Source organism: Danio rerio, chromosome 17, assembly GCF_049306965.1.
Source record: "Danio rerio strain Tuebingen ecotype United States chromosome 17, GRCz12tu, whole genome shotgun sequence".
In the NCBI taxonomy this organism is placed as follows: domain Eukaryota; kingdom Metazoa; phylum Chordata; class Actinopteri; order Cypriniformes; family Danionidae; genus Danio; species Danio rerio.
The window spans coordinates 821593-842500 of NC_133192.1; the positions used below are offsets into that span (position 1 = coordinate 821593).

Consider the following 20908-nt stretch of genomic DNA (forward strand, 5'->3'; position numbering starts at 1 on the left):
AACAATGACCTCATTCAGCATCATTTCATCTGTAATACTGTTTATTCATGTCTCTTTACATCATCAGCCTAATTTTTTCATTCACTCATACACTAATGCATGTGTTCACGGATAGGTTACATCAACGAGCAACACATTTATTCAGTCCTCAAACATGAACATCATCCTCCGGTTTCTCCTTTAACTCTCTGAAACATGTTTTTTATGTTTGCTTTGTCTTTATTAACATGGTTTATCATTTACAAAGTGTTTGTTAATGAAATTAGGATCCTTATTGTAAAGTATACACTACTCCAACATTGTCAAATATGTATAACTAACATTTCTTGAGAAAAATATGCATTTTATAAATACTTTTTCATGCATCAACTGATTAAACGCATTGCAAAATAATAATATGAAGAGCATACACAGTGTAGTTACACAATCCACCAGAAGGGGAGCCAAACAGACCATCATAACCAAAGCAGAGCATCAAAGTTAAGCAATAACCCCCTAAAAGTGTGTATCCTGAACTCAACTCCTCATTGCTGTACACGTGTTGTAGTCGCGAGTGTGTTTCTGCACACGTGAACAGGCTGATGGACACACACGTATGATCTGTCTATGGCTTTCAGTTTCCACGGTGACGGACGACTGATTTCTTTTGAATGATAAACCAACATCATCTGCCGACACAAAGCAAACAGACACTGAAGGACGAGTGACTGTGTGTGTGTGTGTGTGTGTGTGTGTGTGCTCTGGATGAGTTTAACGTCACACACTCCTGTCACAAACATGAGACAAAGGAGCCTGTGTTGGTTTTTTGTGGCAAAATTTTACATCCATAAATGTCCATTTTCAAAGAAACACCCTCACTTTTTTATTTTCAGAAAGGACTTTGGTTTATATGTGAGCTCTTTAAAAGATTCTAACAATTACGATGCATGTAAAACGCTTTCTTGGTGTTAATAATTTAAACTTGTTTAATTTGCTGGAGTTTTGTTTACGTAACCCTCTTTGTCTCCTTGTTCATGTTGTATCTTTGTAATGTCCTTTCAAGCATAATAAATAAAAAGAAAAAATGGAAAGAAGAAGGAGCCTGTGTGTCAGTCTGAATCAATGCAAATCACAGATAGAAATACTGTCATTTGTAATAATTTGTATATGCCTTGTGTTATTGTGTAAGTATTTGTAATTAGCCTACTATTTAATGAATGTGTAAAAAAAGTAAGAGTTGATTACATGATTATGTATTAGGAAACTGATCACAGTTCATTGATTCTTGAATATCTATGTTTACAATTCTAAAATACATGGCACTGTGACACCTGCAGGCAAGTTGTTTATACTATTTCCAATGGAGAGACGCGCACACGAGGCAACACATTTCCAGCTGCGCCTAGTTAAGATCACAGGCAGGAGCTTTTGTGAACGTGAGAAATGCAAACGGCTGAAGTTTAATGTGGACGCAATGAAAAGTACACATGTTTGCAAACCTACCTAAAGGCACAAGCAATAATTCCGATTAGAACTTGAACTTATTTACCTTTTCAAATATATAATTTCTGACTTGTATTGTTGGATTGATCATCACTGGTCATATACTTCGTCTTGCTTTCACTTATCTCAAGTCCAATGTAGGGCCAATGTAGTTCATCAATTACCCTATATGTGTTTGGACTGTGGGGGAAACCGGAGCACCCGGGAGAAACCCACGCCAATGCAGGGAGAACATGCAAACTCCACAAAGAAAAACACCAACTGACCCAGCCGGGACTCGAACCGGTGACTTTCTTTCTGCAAGGCCACAGTGCTCACCACTGAGCCACCGTGCTGATTTTTCAGGTTTAGTTTTGTTTAGCTGAGAATGTCACACAGATGATGTTCTCCAGCTCTCTCAAACTGACCCTTTCAGGCTTTGATCCTGATTGTGGTGTTTTAAATGCAAATGAGATTGTGCTCTTTTCAGAAGAGGGCGGAGCTACAGACGGCTTTGCGTCCGATGTAAATCAGATGTAAGCAGTGTGTGTGTTGTGAGTGCTGGTCAGGTGTGTGTGCGTGTGTTTCAGTGTGAGTGTGTGTTCATGCTTCTGTCAGTCTATGTCGCTCCTGTCGCTGTTCATCATCACCTCCACATCTATAATCCTCTGAGTCTATGCTGACATCATCTTCAGCAGCTCAAACACTCTAATGGCGAATGGACAGACGGCTGCTTCTCACTCAGGCCTGCTGGACATGCTAATGAGATGGGCACTAGTGGGCGGGGCTTTCCCCCTCTGATGACACGTACAAAGGGAGAATGCCAATCAAAGTGTTTCTGCAGAGTCTGATTATAGACAAACACAATTCATTCATCTGCACCATTAGAGGCTGCTGGAGATACTCACACACTGCTCACACACACACTACTGGGTTGGTCCCCTTTTAAGACCCGTTTCCTGAAAGATTTATAAAACAGAAAAAGAACAAGAACAAATCAGCCAGAAGGATGAGAAAATAGTTTGGATTGTTTGCGGTTTAGTTTGAGAGGTTTAGTAGTGGACTCGAGGCTTGAAGCGATTTCAACAGAATAATCGCTCATTGACACTAATTATATTCATTATGTGCTTAAAGATCTGTAGAATCACTTTATTATTCAGTCCATCCAGTCCATGATGCAGAACAAGTCCTTATTTGTCAGTGGTCGCCACAGCGGAACCACTAAATGTTGTTCTGCAGATATAAATGTGTGTGTGAGGGTCTTTTAGTCATTAATGTTGGTCTGCAGATATAAAGGTGTGTGTGAGGGTCTTTGTGTCATTAATGTTGGTCTGAAGATATAAATGTGTGTGTGAGGGTCTTTGTGTCAGTAATGTTGGTCTACAGGTATAAATGTGTGTGTGAGGGTCTTTGTGTCATTAATGTTGGTCTGCAGATATAAATGTGTGTGTGAGGGTCTTTGTGTCAGTAATGTTGGTCTGCAGATATAAATGTGTGTGTGAGGGTCTTTGTGTCAGTAATGTTAGTCTGCAGATATAAATGTGTGTGTGAGGGTCTTTGTGTCAGTAATGTTGGTCTGCAGATATAAATGTGTGTGTGAGGGTCTTTGTGTCATTAATGTTGGTCTGCAGATATAAATGTGTGTGTGAGGGTCTTTGTGTCAGTAATGTTAGTCTGCAGATATAAATGTGTGTGTGAGGGTCTTTGTGTCAGTAATGTTGGTCTACAGGTATAAATGTGTGTGTGAGGGTCTTTGTGTCATTAATGTTGGTCTGCAGATATAAATGTGTGTGTGAGGGTCTTTGTGTCAGTAATGTTGGTCTGCAGATATAAATGTGTGTGTGAGGGTCTTTGTGTCATTAATGTTGGTCTGCAGATATAAATGTGTGTGTGATGGTCTTTTGTGTCATTAATGTTGGTCTGCAGATATAAATGTGTGTGTGAGGGTCTTTGTGTCAGTAATGTTGTTCTGCAGATATAAATGTGTGTGTGAGGGTCTTTGTGTCAGTAATGTTGGTCTGCAGATATAAATGTGTGTGTGAGGGTCTTTGTGTCAGTAATGTTGGTCTGCAGATATAAATGTGTGTGTGAGGGTCTTTGTGTCATTAATGTTAGTCTGCAGATATAAATGTGAGTGTGTGAGGGTCTTTGTGTCAGTAATGTTGTTGTGCAGATATAAATGTGTGTGTGAGGGTCTTTTAGTCATTAATGTTGGTCTGAAGATATAAAGGTGTGTGTGAGGGTCTTTGTGTCATTAATGTTGGTCTGAAGATATAAATGTGTGTGTGAGGGTCTTTGTGTCAGTAATGTTGGTCTACAGGTATAAATGTGTGTGTGAGGGTCTTTGTGTCATTAATGTTGGTCTGCAGATATAAATGTGTGTGTGAGGGTCTTTGTGTCAGTAATGTTGGTCTGCAGATATAAATGTGTGTGTGAGGATCTTTGTGTCAGTAATGTTAGTCTGCAGATATAAATGTGTGTGTGAGGGTCTTTGTGTCAGTAATGTTGGTCTGCAGATATAAATGTGTGTGTGAGGGTCTTTGTGTCAGTAATGTTGGTCTGCAGATATAAATGTGTGTGTGAGGGTCTTTGTGTCAGTAATGTTGGTCTGCAGATATAAATGTGTGTGTGAGGGTCTTTGTGTCATTAATGTTGGTCTGCAGATATAAATGTGTGTGTGAGGGTCTTTGTGTCAGTAATGTTGGTCTGCAGATATAAATGTGTGTGTGAGGGTCTTTGTGTCAGTAATGTTGCTCTGCAGATATAAATGTGTGTGTGAGGGTCTTTGTGCAACAGTGCAGCAAACTCCACTTCACTCAGTGATATCTGTGCAGGAGCTGAGGAGGTGATGCTCTTCTGTTCCTTATTGACTATGAATCCTGCTGTATTTACGAGTGTCTCATGCCATATTCCAGTTTTGCGCATAAATATAATTTGCATCTTTGGATGGAAACACAGCTTTTGGCTTTATCTGCTTTGAAGTGTTCCTGAAGAATCTGATATATTTATTAATTTATTTATTTTGTTTGTCCTCGAGATGTTTTTTTCTGAAGGCGGTGGTACTGTATGTGGTGGGCAGATTTGTGAGGAAGCAGATGAATAAATGATGACTGTATACTGATGAACGGTCTGATCTCACTGTCACAGACACATTCATATTGATCAGCTAAAGAGAAAAAATTATAAAATCAGCATCAAAAAAGTCCTGTTTGATCAGGGGACTCAAATATGAGTAAACAGATAGGATTATGGACATTAATTAAAAAAAAATATTATCTGCTCATACGTCCAACCCAGGCTCATTCTGAAAACGTGGTCACGTGGACGTTTCTGGAGACTGCGAATTATTTAGCTGAAGGTAGGTATGGCTGCGTTTCATTTATTTAAGCGAACGCTAGGGGGCGATATGATGAAGTTCCTTTTGGCGCTTACCAGCTGACCAGCTGAGGGCTTTCCTGCTGCAACCAGTTTGTCATGTTAGCTCGTTATGTATGTTGGCGAACTTAAAACGCAGAGAGGAGCTGACCAAGACAACGACGACCAGGTTTGAGTCCAGGGAAGAGCGGTTCAGAAATCGGGTAAGACAAAAACAGAATCAAAAAAATAAAGTGAACGAGTGAACAGCAGGGTGAGAATGTGGACAAATCTGAAAACCTTGCATAAATCAAACGAGGGCTTTTCTTTTTCTGGACGGCTTTTGTAAACCGTCGGCTGGGTTCAGGGAAGTAAGCGGGTGGGCGGGTCGATCAGTAAAATTGGTAGGGTTTAGGCAAGGAGGAGGATGGGTCAGTCGATTGGCCGGTTGCATAGTCAATCATTCAGTCAGTCAGACATTCGGTCATTCGACAGCGGCCTCCGGTGGGTTTACGCGAGAACTGAAGACACTTGAGATGCAAAAAAGTGCACATAGAGGCCTTTAGTGGATTCACTAAATCTGCAAAAATATGTACCTCCCGGGACATATTTCGCGGTCTCCAGAAACGTCCACGGGACTACGCTTTCAGAATGAGGCCGTTGCATACTTCAGTTTCTCATCAAATCTTCTGACCAATCAAATGCTCTCTAGTCTTTAATATGCCCCGCCCCCTTCTTCTCATTGGCTGTTCATTTGATAGGCCTGAGCTCAAGCACTCTCCCTGGCAGAACACCAAACACTTGGCTGTATTTTATAAAGGGGAGGAGCTACTGTATGCCCCGCCCTCTCTTCATGTTTCAGTTGAGATTACGTCAAACACTGAATAAAAAGCACATTTCAGAGCGCCTCACAGGATCTTCACAGCAGAAGAACAGAGGCGAGTGAGCTGTGAGGTCAGGATGACTCTTTGGTCCTCCAACAGTGTAAGAGCAGAATCTGATGCATTAATAATGAAGACCAGAGCTGCTGACCGACACACTCGCCACCGCACAGCGGAGACCTGTCTGTCACATTCCAGTGTGTGCGTGTGTGTGTGTGCAGGTCTCAAGTCACATTCCATTGTGTGTGTGTGTGTGTGTGTGTGTGTGTGTGTCGTTGTTTCCTGTCTGTCTAGGTCACACGTCACATTCCATTGTGTGTGTGTGTGTGTGTGTGTGTGTGTGTCCTGCCTGTGCAGCTCTCAAGTCAATTTACACTATTCTAGTTCAGTATGTGTGTGTGTGTGTGTGTATATGTATGAGTGTGTGACAATGTGTATGTGTACTGTATGTCTCAAGTCACATTTCAGTGTGTGTGTTTGTGTGTACAGTGGGTACGGAAAGTATTCAGACCCCCTTTATCAGGGCCGGAGTGGGACTCATTTTCAGCCCTGGAGTTTCAAGCCTTAAACCGGCCCACCTCAGTTCACGACTGACTATGTTAAAATGCTTGCACCTGTATTGACCATTGCTTGCCTGACCACTGATTAAACCTGCAGGTGGAACCCATCTCTGTTGTTTGTGTCACTTCCCCGTGGTTACATTATGTCAGATGTATTACAGTTTTTTACAATGGCTATGACACTTTTTTCAATACATTTAACAAGTTTGCTAAACTTTTAACGCAGCAACACACCTAAAACACACAATTGGCAAAACAGTTAATTTTATGCTCAAAATCACACATTGTAAACTAAACCTCTAAACTACTTTTCAAAATACAATAATAAACGAACACACTACACCATGTCTAACAAAACACTGCAATCATGTTTCAAAATGAAATTATTATTCAAAACACAAACACATGTTCTCTTCCAACAAAAACATTCAGTCAATCAGAACACACTGACAATAAAAACACTATCATCAGCTGACATTACAGAAACTGCATTAGTTTATGTGTCAGCTCTGCCATTATATTTGAAGTCTCGTTACAGTTTTGTTTTGTTGGGTTAAGTAAATGCATGCATTTTCTTTCGTTTACGGCAAAAATTCTATACAAAACGAAGAAAAAAAATTGCTTTATAAAATTGACAGTTTATGTAAACAAAAATACAGACACAGAATTTCTGCAGGACAGACCTTTTTTGCAGAAGGACATCACTGCGAACAGAAAAAGCACCACAATTACAATAAAATAACAAAGTAATCTTCTATTCTTCCCTGTCTTTTGCCACATGTTCTCATCCACACTATACTTGATATCTTCTGTGGCCCGGCACGGTAATGTGACCCTTTGGCCTATTATGTTTTTCCTACGGCGACATCCCCAGCCTTCTCAACATTGAAAATTTCATGTGGTACTTGATTGGCCTCTAACTTCATGACTCTCTAAAAGTAATTAGACACAGTGTATGCAAATGCTGTACTGTATATGTACTGTATGTACTAATGAACTCCAGGTTTAAAGAGTAGTTTACTGCAAAACACACTGTGTATAGTACAGTAATGACTGTAATGCATAATCTTACATGGACGTATTGGTGACAGAGTTCTTTGATGTTCCTTTCAAAAACCTCAAGCGTCCTCTATTAGAACATATGATCATGTGATTGGAAAAACCAAAACAAGACATGAGTGTGCTTTCTAGATGGGAATCAGCTGTCATATATATATATAATTTTTTTTTCAGTTGCCAATGAGAAATACAGTTTTTCTTGTTTGCTTTGATGCAGCCGTCAACTGAAACTCCACATTTTCAAAACAGTTAACACACAGGCCTAAACAGCGGCACTCATGGTCAAAATGAAACATTATGCTTGCAAAATGCACATACCGTGTCAAAACATTTAACATATGCAACAAAAGCTAGTTTTACCTTCAAACAACACAACTTGCAAACAAGTATATGAGCTCTTTCAATTATTCATTAGACAATGGACAACAAAAAACAAAATACAGATCTCAGTGTGAATTCTATTTGGGCTGTCAAATTGGCCTTTTTGCAAAGAATTGGATCAAGAATAAGAAATGCTTTGATCAAACTTATATTGAATTCATGACATTTTTCAAACTGTGGCTGAAAACTAAAATACTGTAAAAAAAAGAAAAAAGAAAAATAAAATTTAAAAAAGAAAAAAAGTAGCAGAAAGAAGCAGAAAAAAGAAAAAAACTAATAAAATATTGTAAATATTAGAGAAAACACATGTAAACCAATATACAGTCAAATATATTGGGAGTATAGGAAATAGCCACTATTGACCTCCTCCATCCATGCTGGCACAGAACAACACAGACCTTCTACCATTTTAATGTTTGCAGACTGATTGCTAAGTGAAGATTTGTGTGAAGTAGTGTCAAACCGGTGCTTCATTGAATTCATACTGATCTTGGTGGTTTCTAATGGTTAGGAATAGATGGTTTCAGTTTGGTTACCATAACTAAAACAATGAAGTTTGGACTGCTTAAATGACATCCGTGTTAACTGTTTGGAAAAATAGTGGGGAAAATGTGTCAACCCAATGAGAAAGGGTTTACACATTTGCAATACCGGTCTTCTGCTCTGCTGGGATAGTGATAATAAAAATGAAGTGGAACTTAGTTTCTTTAACCAGGTCAAAGCAAACAAGAAAAACTGTAGCATATTGCGGTTATATACAGTAAATAAATAAAGAAATATATATATATATATATATATATATATATATATATATATATATATATATATACACACGTTTATTTATTTATATAACCGCAATGTGATGTTTCTCATTGGCAATTGAATAAAACACAGGGAATATATTTGTGTTTCAATTCACAATTAGAACAGCTGTTCACTTTGACTTTATCCTATATAATTTCTGTTTAGAACATGGTGTTTTCTGTTCTGACATACTGTGTTAAAGCATTTGTAAATTTGACTGTAAAATTACATTGTTTTGTTCTTGGTTGTGCTTGTGTGTAAAAGAAGTTCAAGCATTTTAAATTTGTGTTAACTGGATGCATTTTGTGTCAAAACAACAAGAAATGTGTTAAATGTATAGCCCACGAAGACGGATGTTGTGCTAACTGTGTTAAAAGTTTAGGAAACTTGTTAAATGTATTGAGAAAAGTGTCATAGCAATTGTAAAAAAACTGTAATGTAGTCAATCATCTAATCTTCATTGAGCAGGTGTAATATTCATTAACATTAATTATTCGAATTCTTTTACTCTCTAAGGGGCGAATGATAGTTACGTCATCATTAACCTGCAGATTGCGTTTTGCTCAAGGGGCTGCGAGAAAATAAATTAAACGAGCAGAGCTGCAGCAAAATAATGAATAAAAACAGTGAGGCTATGGTCAAATAAATAAATGAATAAAAACTGCTGAGAGGGCAATCAGCTACGGACACCGGCCCTCGTGACCAAAATAAACAGACCGGCAGATAATAAACAGATTAGCCAATCTGGGCCTGCCCTGTATTATATTGCAGCCGTTTGCTCAAATCATTGAAGTACGTTGCTTTCCTCACTGATGTCCACACAGCAGCCCATACTGACAGATGAACACAGAACTGTTGACATCTCTGCAGATTTATCAAAATGAAAAGCTGAATTATCACACGGTGCTCGGTGTTCAGAGCCTTCGCTCAGTGTTTAGCTGAAGCACCTCTTGATCTAATACAGCCGTGAGTCTTTTGGGATTGGGGATCCTCTGCCGTTCCTCCTTGCAGATCCTCTCCAGTTCTGTCAGGTTGGATGGAAAACGTTGATGGACAGCCATTTTTAGGACTCTCCAGAGATGCTCAACTAGGTTTAAATCAGGGCGCTAGTTGGGCCATTCAAGAACAGCCACAGAGTTGTGGACATCAATGAGGAAAAAACAGTGAACTTACATGATTTTAGTAAACGGCTGCAATATAACAGAGTGACGATTTTAAGAGGGTCTGAGCACGTTCTGTACCCACATTATATGTGTATGCGCATGTGTGTATGTACTGTATATGTCTCAAATCACATTCCAGTAAGTAGGATTATAAGTGTGTGTGTATTACTGTGATGAATGTGTGTGTGTGTGTGTGTGTGTGTGTGTGTGTGTGTGTGTGTGTGTGTGTGTGTGTGGTGTGTGGTGTGTGGTGTGTGTGTGTGCGTTTTCTGTCTGTGCAGATGTCACGTCACATTTGTGTTTGTGTGTGAAAGTGTGTGTTTGTGTGTGTGTGTGTGTCTGAATAAGTGGGTGTGTTTGTGTGTGTGTGCGCATGAGACAGAGAGAGTGAGAGTGAGAGAGAAAGAGAGAGAGTGTGTGTGTGATGTTCTGACCCGTGTCTAATGTTCCTGCAGTTCTGCTGCGACGGACAAACTTCCTCCAGCGCTGCAGTTTGTGTTCAAGTCTCAGGTGAAGCTGCGGATCCTCACACTCATTTATCTTTTAGTACAGTCCCTGTACACACACACACACACACACACGCGCACACACACACTTTGCAAACATCACGCTCTTCTGCAGCATTTACCTCATGTTCTTCAGAATACATTTCTAAACTTTATCTGAAAAACTTGCCATTAGAGTTAAGAAGATTTGTCAACTTCACTGGGAGTTTTACACTCACCGGCCACTTTATTAGGTACACCTCACTAGTACCGGGTTGGACCCCTTTTGCCTTCAGAACTGCCTTAATCCTTGGTGGCAGATATTCAACAAGCATTCAATGAGATTTTGCTCCATATTGTCATGATAGCATCACACAGTTGCTGCAGATTTGTCGGCTGCACATCCATGATGCCAATCTCCCGTTCCACCACATCCCAAAGCTGCTCTATTGGATTGAGCTCTGGTGACTGTGGAGGCCATTTGAGTACAGTGAACTCATCGTCATGTTCAAGAAAGCAGTCTGAGATGATTGAGCTTTATGACATGCTGCGTTATCCTGCTGGAAGTAGCCATCAGAAGATGGAGACACTGTGCTCATAAAGGGATGGACATGGTCAGCAGCAATACCCAACATGCTTGCCAAAAAATTAGCCGCACCGCTCATGCGTTGTGAAACTGGCATAAGTGTTTTATGTGGAGGTGTCGGCACTTAGTGAGTTTTGCTAGTCCACAAAACAAAGTTTAAATAATATGATGGTGATCTTATTTAGACGAAGCATGCCTTCTGAAAGATTTTTTGTATGAAGCAAAAAGGAGGGATGATGAGTTAGAGAGGTAAGACTTCATTCATTTTCTTTTCAGCTTAGTCCCTTTATTAATCAGGGGTCACCACAGTGGAATGAACCAGCAACTCATGCAGCATATGTTTTACACAGTGGATGCCCATCCAGCTGCAACCCATCTCTGGGAAACATCCACACACACTCATTCACACTCATACACTACAGACAATTTAGCCTACCCAATTCACCTGTACTGCATGTGTTTGAACTTGTAGGGAGAAACCGCAGCACCCGGAGGAAACCCACGCGAACGCAGGGAGAACATGAAAACTCCACACAGAAACGCCAACTGACTCAACCAAGGCTCGAACCAGCGGCCTGAAGTGAGAGCAGATAAGGAGCAAAGCCAGAAGTCTCTTTGTAAGCAAACATCAGAGCTTTGAATTTGATGCGAGCAGCAACTGGCAGCCAGTGCAAACGGATGAGCAGCGGAGTGACATGTGCTCGTTTAGGTTCATTAATGACCACTCGTGCTGCTGCGTTCTGGAGCAGCTGAAGAGGCTTGATAGAGTTAGCTGGAAGCCCGGCTAGTAGAGAGTTGCAGTAATCCAGTTTGGAGAGAACAAGAGCTTGAACAAGGAGTTGAGCTGCAAGTTCAGATAAGAAGGGTCGGATCTTTCTGATGTAATAGAGTGCAAATCTGCATGATCGAGCAGTTCTAGAGATGTGGTCAGAGACGTTTAGTTGGTCATCAACATATACATAACAAACGATAGAAAATTGAAAACAAAATAAAAGGTTTAGTCTATTAAACTCAATTTACTGATCAAATTGGAGTTATCGTATGCGTCAAAGGGTTAAAAGTGTGTTAATTTGTCTCACTTGAATTATTCAGCAATTCCTCCACTAGAAGGAAGCCTACGGACCACAGTTTGACAACCACTGTTCTATAGTATTGTCTATAGAGTTTATTTATAATGAAATTTATATTCATGCAAAAGATTTCTTAAATGATCTTATCATCACTCCAGTTGTGTCTTTCAATTGTTCTTCAGTTACATTCAAGAGTTCGCCCTTAGCTGATGATTGATTATGGAGCTTGTTTGGCATGCTGTCTCGGGAGAGAGCCCTAAACTTGTGAGATCCTCGAGCTCGGGGCTCCCCCCGTTGCAGGGCGAAAGGGGAGTCCGAGTTCAGGTAGGTCTCGAGTACTCACCTGCTTGATAATGTTGGAAGTAGATTGATGCTGTGAAGTGTCTATGCTGTCAATTTACTTATGTTACATGTTTTTGGTCTGTGGGAGGAAACCGGAGAGCCCGGTGAAAACCCACGCAAACATGAGGAGAACATGCAAACCCCTTGCTGTGCGGCCGAGGTGCTAACCACTAGGCCTCCGTGCTGCCCTGACAAGGAAATGGGAGGAGTAGGGGTGGAAGGGGGATTCTTCAAGACCAAGATGGCTGATGTAAGATACTCTGGTTATTTATAGTGGTTAAGGAGTCGTCTGATTGGTAAATCAGTGTTAGCTAATGTGGACCAGGTGCTATCAATAATAAGCGCGTGCTCCTCTCGAAATTAGTTTAGAAATAAACTTCACTTAATTTCTGTTATTAATTTAGAATAATAATTGTAGTCGGCGTCAGTGGTGTAGTGGTTAGTGCGGCGACCCGGGTTCGATTCCGTGTGCCGATCCTTCCCCTCTCTCTGCTCCCCATGCTTTCCTGTCAATTCTACTGTCCTATAAAAATAAAGGTGAAAACCCCCCCAAAAAATTATAAAAAATAATAATAATTGTATAAAAACAATAATAGTGTTATTTATTTATAATTACATATCATTTTTAATTGTGATTTATATATATATATATATATATATATATATATATATATATATATATATATATATATATATATATATATATATATATATATATATATATGTATGTATGTATGTATTTACAGGGCTGATAGTGGAAAACATACTTTTTTTCAAAACTTTTTTTTCCTTGCCCCTGAGGTGAGTAGGGGTGGGGGTACTATGTATGCAACACACTTTTAACACATAACTTGTGGGCCCCTGGGCCCAAATATATTAACAGCCTATGTGTAACCCTGATCATCATTATTGTCAAGTGGCTCTTTTTAGACACATGCCAGTAATGTCAGTGACATATGCCAGTGTCAGTGATCTTGTGACATGTGCCAGTTGGTGTCAGTATAAGCACGTTATAAGCACATTAATCTTATAAGTCTCTTTGCTTTAATATTTAAAAATCATTAGGCAAATGACACCTGTTATCTTACATGCATATATGTTATGAGTTTTCAACATGCATTTTATTATAACTTTTTAAAGGATATTATTTAAAATACCTTAAAATGAAAATAAGTTAAATAATAAAATAAATTAAGGAATTAAAAACATAGAGAGGTCCATATTGTAGGGAACAAAGGAACTGCCAGGATGCAATAATATACAGTACAACAGATAAGTGTAACCCCTCCCATACATAAGCATGCCACAATAAATTTGACTGACATGTACTGTCAAATGACTATATTACGTACGGAAGTATGACTACGAATACATAAATAAATGCGTTTAAATTAAAACATTGTGGAGTTTAATAAATAATTTATTTTTTGAAGGGGGAGCTGTGCCCCAATAGAGCTTTATGTCTAGCAACACCCCTGATCTCTGCTCTGTCCACTTCTGATGATGAAAATTGAACTGTAAAGTTTACCAAAGTGACTTATACTGACTTTTTAGTGTTTTGAATTAATATTTTAATGCAGGGATCATCAAACCTGTTCCTGGAGGTCCGGTGTCCTGCAGATTTTAGCTCCAACCCTAATCAAACACACCTGAACCAGCTGATCAAGGTGTTAGGTATACTTGAAACACTCAGGCAGGTGTGTTGAGGCAAGTTGGAGCTAAACCCTGCAGAGCACCGGCCCTCCAGGACTGAGATTCGTGACCCCTGCTTTAATGTATAAGAAATAATATCTAGAGAAATAAGTGTGTAAAATAGCAGAAAATGAGCTGCAGTTTATTACAAGGTGTTTGTAGCGTAATATACAACACCAACACACACAATATAGCACTGCACACATTACACAGGTTCAAAAAAAGTCACTTTATACAACTTTTTTAAGGTTAAAAGGAAAAAAGATCAAGATCCCATAATGCAGTTCAGAAGCAGAAATACATGAGGAAACTAAAAACATGAACCACACAATACTGAAAACTGCTCGTTTAGATATACGTGTTGAACGAGAAAGCTGAAGAAACAGTGAGGGAGAACTGATTGTTCAGTCATGTTCTCTCGTGTTTCAGCGCGGCAGTGACCCTGATGAACCTGCTCCGTACTGTCACTCCTAAAACAGACACAATATTTCAGTAAAACACACTCATTCATGTTCTGTCCTGCTGGGGTTTTGCTCTTTGACTCTGTAAATGTGTGTGATTATTCAGGAAAACACTCTATATTCATACTTCATAATTCATCAGAATGCTTTAAAGCGGTCGCTTCATACATTATTCATCATGCATTTGAGTTTTAGGGACACAAACAGTCATCGTTCAGGTTTATTGTTTTCCTCAAGCTGCTTTGATTCTCCAGTTTTCACACACTTTTCCTCATGAGGAGACATAACGAGTTTCTTTCCATTTTAATCATAAAACATCAATAAACATGTCAAAAATGCAGACTGCTCAATTGAATATCTTGATGTCAAAACAACATCAAATTAGCAATTAGATTATAGGACTGTCCTGTGATTGATTCTTGACGTGTTTTTGACGTCAATGTTAGATGTCTGCTTGATGTAGTTTTGACATCACGGTAGTCAATTGACATCAAACCGATCTAGATTTGACATATTCCTCTTTCCAGCTGCTAGCTTTAGCACTAAAACACACGGTCCCACCCAACCCAGGCTCATTGTGGAAACGTAGTCCCGCAGACGTTTCTGGAGACCACGGAATATGTCCCGGCGGGTACGTATGGCTGCAGGTTTTGTTTTTGCGAATCCAGTTTGGGCCCGCGCTGTTTTCGCGTGAACCCACCAGAGGCCGCTGTCTGACTGACCGGATGATTGACTGCGTGACCGGCCAATCGGCTGACCCGCCCTCCTCCTTCCCTAAACCCAACCAATTTTACCGATTGACCTGCCCACCCGCTTGCTTCCCTAAACCCAAGCAACAGTTTACAAAAGCCGTCCAAAAAAAGAAAAGCCCTGATTTTTTTAATTCCACCGCGTTTTCGGATTTCGCCGCGTTCTCACCCTGTTACGAAACTCATTCTCCTAATTTTTGGGATTCTGTTTTTGTCTTACCTGATTGCTGGAACCGCTCTTCCCCGGACTCAAAACCGATCGCGGTGGTCAACTCCTCTCTGCATCTCAAGCCTGCCGGCGTACACAGTGAGCTGAGTGGACAAACGGATTGCAGCGGGGAAGCCCTCCACAAGGAGGTAAGCGGTCGGCCGGCCGGCCGGTCGGCAAGCGCGAAAGGGAACAGCTTCACACCGCCCTGTAGCGTTCGCTTGAAAAAAAAAAAATGCAGCCGTACGTACCTCCCAGGACGTATTCCGTTGTCTCCAGAAACGTCCACGGGACTACGCTTTCAAAATGAGCTTGGGTTGATCCCACTTTATATTAAGTGTCCTTAACTACTATGCACTTACATCAAAAACTACATACAATGTACTTACTGTGTTTATAATGTATTTAAGAACACTTGTGGTGCTTTTGAGTTGGGATAGAGGTTGGGTTATGGACAGGTTTGGTGGTGTGGGTAGGTTTAAGGGTGGGTTAAGGTGTAAGGGATGGTCAACAGAGTATTTACAAATGTAATTACAAAAGTTAATAACAGATGTAACAACATACATGTATTTAATCAAGCATAAGTACACAGTAAATACATGTTTTTACACAATAAGTACATTGTAGCAAACTATTAATTCCTGTGTAAGTACATATTAGTTAAGGCCACAATATAAAGTGGGACCAAACACATAAGCTGTGTCCCAAATGGCACACTATACACTATGTACTTATGCACTTAAACACTCAACAGCAGAGTATATGTATGTAGTGTCGTCCCAAATGGAGCACTAATGTTTTTTTACTAGGCAGAAATTCAAACCGTTTCCCTGATGACGTTTGACGATTGCCAAATCAGTGAAATAAATGACAGAATTATCAAATAATACCTGCCGTGAGTATAACCGCATTCACCATCAGGAGGCGCTATAATCTCTCTCGTAGGAGAATTTAGCTTTCACCATCCAAAATAAATAAAGTTATCCAACATGTGCGGCAGATAGCTCCGCCCCTTCTGCTACGTAAGCAAACCTGCGGTCGTTGAGTGTGTGAAGTGTCCATCAGTACACACTTCACTTTAGCAGCTGAATGAGGGATCATCCGGGTTATTAAAGTGCACTTATGACTATTAGAGTTTTCAGTGTGAACACACTACTTACACTATTTAAACTACAAAATGGCGTAGAATAGTGCACAAGTATGCGATTTGGGACGCAGCTAAACTTTCAGATCATTCATACAGAAGCAGTGGTGGCTAGTCAACCCCCCCCCCCCCCCCCCCCCCAAAAAAAAAATTTATTCATTCATTCATTTATTTTCGACTTAGTTCCATTAGTAATCAGGGATCTCCACAGCAGAATCTTTTCCAGCATATGCTTTACGCAGCAGGGTGTCCTTCCAGCTGCAACCCAGTACTGGGAAACATCCATACACACTTGTTTACACTCATACACTACAGCCAATTTAGTTAATCAGTTCCTCTATAGCACATGTGGTTGGACTGTGGGGAAAACCAGAGCACCCAGAGGAAACCCACGCCAACACGGAGAGAACATGCAAACTCCACACAGAAACACCAACTGACCTCAGCTGAGATTCAAACCAGTGACCTTCTTGCTGTGATGTGATTGTTCCACCTACTGCGCCACCCCCATTTAAAGTGTTAACAATGAATTAAATCTATGAATATTAGCAAAATAAAATTATGTATTCATAGTTTTCTGTTGAACATTAAACAAATTTACAATATAATATTAAATAAATAATATAATTAAACAAAATTTAATAAAATAAATTAATTTAAAAAAACATATTTGCTTCATATGAGCGAACGGGACGACGAGTGTCTATGTAGGTACACTGTACAAATATACGCTATGTTACAGGTAATTGTTTGTATTTTTTACAGAATTTTCCAGTTTTTCTTCACTATACAGTGAAACAGCAGTTGTTTTACAGATGTGTTCTGTAATAAAAAATTCTAGCATTAAATGTACAGTTATTGCTCGTATTTTGGTAATACGTTATTTTTCAGTTTTTTTTTAAGGAAATGTTCTCTATGTTCAGAGAGTAACGCATCATTTTATGTTAATATAACAGATTAATCTTGTAAAAATAGGCAAATTCAGTCTAATTGTTTTTAGTGAAGATAATCATGAAGATTAACGTGAGGTTAATGTCAAATTAAGCCGATTGTTTGTGATTTTCTGATTTAAATGTATGTTAAAAGTGGAAAAATGTATGGAATAATTAGAGATTTCATGCATAATTACATGACTTAATCTTTATAATCTCATTAATTCATTAGTATAATTGCAATAATAACCTTTATAATTACAGTAATAATCTTTTAAAATCACATTAATTAATCAGTATAAGGGCAAGATCTCTGATACACGTGGTCGAAATAAGTTTCCTGGGCAGGATGGCAGTGCGCATTCTTATAGACAGGGTGAGGAGCTCTGACACCCGGGAGGAGCTCGGAGTAGAGCCGCTGCTCCTCCACATCCAGAGAAGTCAGCTGAGGTGGCTCGGGCATCTGTTTCGGATGCCTCCTGGACGCCTACCTAGGGATGTGTTCCAGGCATGTCCCACCAGGTGGAGGCCTCAGGGAAGACCCAGGACACGCTGGAGGGACTATGTCTCTCGGCTGCTGGGAATGCCTCGGGATCCTCCCAGGAGAGCTGGAGGAAGTGTCTTGGGGAGAGGGAAGTCTGGGGTTCTCTCCTAAGGCTGCTGCCCTCGCGACCCGGCCCCGGAAAATAGAATAGAACGATCCATTGCAACAGCAGCAACCCTGGGTTTCGCCATTTTGGAGTGAAAGCGATCGACTGTCTATTGCAGGGGTGTCCAAACTACAGCCTTTATAAATATTAATAGAATCTGGCCCGCTATACAAAAATGAACGTAATTCCATAAATAACCACCAGGTGTCGCTATGACATGCCTTCAATTAGGCAGCAGTTCCTGTTATGGAGTAAAACGAACTGAACAAACTGAAAGAAAAATAATTGATAATCACGTTTTGGCGAGCCATGATGGCACAGCCAAGAAAAAGGAAAATCAACAGTGAGTGCAGGAAATTTCAGTCACGTTGGGGGAAAGAATATTTCTTCACAGAGGTCAGCGGGAAATGTGTCTGTTTAATTTGTCAGGAATCAGTTGCAGTAATGAAGGAATATAATATTAAAAGACATTATGAAACAAAACATCAGGCCTTCAGCTCTTACACTGGTGCCGAACGAGATAAAAAATTTAAACAAATAGCAGCTGCTCTATCAGCTCAACAACAGCAGTTTTTTCATGCTAATAAAGTGCAAGAAAATTCTACGCTGGCTAGTTATTATGAGGTAGCTCAGCTAATCCCACAGCACCCTTATATATATATATATATATATATATATATATATATATATATATATATATATATATATATATATATATATATATATATATATATATATATATATATGCGTGTCTGTGTGATGTATGTAAAATTTGGCCCGGGACAAAGGTTTTTTTTTGCATCTGGCCCTCGGCCCAAAAAGTTTGGACACCCCTGGTCTATTGTATGTTATTGCTGTCGCGATGGCGAGCAGCTGCTCTGTTTTTTATTTATTTAAAAAGCGCATTAAATCTGAGATACAACCTGAAAGACGACAACACAACACTTACTATCACAATCATCAGCACTTTTAATACTTTATTTTACAGACTTATAATATGCTGTTGTTCTATTGGAGTTCCAAAATGTCCACCACGCCATCTAGTGGCTGTTTACCAAATTGCACTAGAGTGTCGCCTCTTGGGGATTCTATGCTCTTTGGCCTACTCCACTAATGCACTATTGCTTCGAAATACAACATTAGAATATGTGTGTACAATGCAGTGATGTTATGTAGTTTCAAAATACAACATGTTAACATTTTAATGTAGAAAGAAATGCAACGTGGGTGTCTGTGAGCGAAAACAGAGCATACGGGGTCTTATATGCTGTTGTGTCATCACTTAAATTACAAGTCATATCACTCCGGCCCCTCATTCAGGATGCTCTTCATGAACTGGCCCCCCCCATGACAAACTAATCGAATAGCCCTGCTCTTGGTTAATAGTTTCTTGATGGCACGCATTGTACAATAAAATAAAGTGTGGCCAGATCATGTTGTTGGCTGTCGTCTGAGATCTTCAGGCGTGTGAATGTGTGTGTTTTACGGTGTCTGAAAGCATGTGTTCATTTCTCTCGCAGAACTCGTTAAAATCACGGCTGAGTGACTCTAATCTGCGTCAGGATCATGTGGGATTAATGCTGACGGCGGAGAGAGAAGCAGAAACACCAAACCAGCTTCTACAAAAGCATCAGATGCAGACAGAATGAGGATCACAATCCGGATTCACTTCAGATTCTGTGTGAACGCACAACACCAAGAGATGTTACACACTTAGGGCGCATTCACACTGATATGTTTTAGTTTTAAAATGCATAACTTTGGCATCCTGCTGATGTGATTCAGAAGGGCACTGTTTGGTCAGACGGATCACCGGTCAGGTATACATCCGCGCTGAAATATCAAAGTGAAAGTCATCATAGCTTGTGTAGAACAGACCAAGCTCCCAACCCAACCCTGAGAATAGATTAATGGCCACATATTTATAACCACCTGATAAGAGCCTCGTGTTAACGCAGCACATTCACGCCGATAACGACCCACCCATGATATATATATATATATATATATATATATATATATATATATATATATATATATATATATATATATATATATATATATATATATAAATATGGCTGTATATCAGCACTAGTGGGAGGCGTGTGTTGGCACAAGGCCACAGGCGAGTGCCTTATACCCCCAACAGTGCCGATATACAGTCATATTGCACTGCTACTCGTGTGATATTGCGTTTATACAACCGTTTGACGGCATAATTGTGTATATAAAAACAAAATCAAACATGGAGAGTCTCAAAAACCCTTTTGTATGAGGAACTACTTTCTTCCGTCTTGGATTCAGATCATAAGCTGACAGTTAAACAGCTGAGCAAGCATCTTTTACACTGTAGATCTGTAGTGTCTGCTTTCTGCTGGCTGTATGTGGGCGGAGTAATACACAAAGGGTAAAGAGGCTGTACAGGTGATGATATTACTTAAATATATAACAGCTATCAGCCAATCAGATTCGAGAACCAGACAGAACTGTTGTATATATATATATAGTTTTAGAATGCACAACTTCGACTTCAGTTAAGCCTTAATGTTAGGCAATATGCACACAATAAAGATTATCAGAAGAAATGCATGGAGAAATAAGAAATACCCTGTCTATTTTGCTGAATATTAATTTTAATAATCAATAGTAATATAAATAAAATTAATTAAAGTTCAAAAGACCACACGCTAATAAAGATGGTACATAGTTGTACCAAAGAAGGTACAAACCGGGCAGTACCTTTATATGGAACAGAATTGTACCTTAAGACAAAGAAACACATGTGTAGCATTGAAGTTTGTACCTTTAAGGACATGATTGTACCATGGGAAACCAACATGTAGTTTTTAAAATCTCCGGATGCAATATTGTAGCTTCACCAAAGGGACAAATCTGATCCATAAAGGCACCACACTCTCTGAAAAAA

General features: G+C 39.6%; 1 protein-coding gene across 1 annotated transcript in view; it reads right to left on the minus strand.

Moving 5' to 3' along the window:
• Positions 1 to 20908, minus strand: part of chrm5a (cholinergic receptor, muscarinic 5a) — a 35850-nt gene that overhangs the window by 12301 nt on the left and 2641 nt on the right. The gene's annotated exons all lie outside the window — the stretch shown is intronic.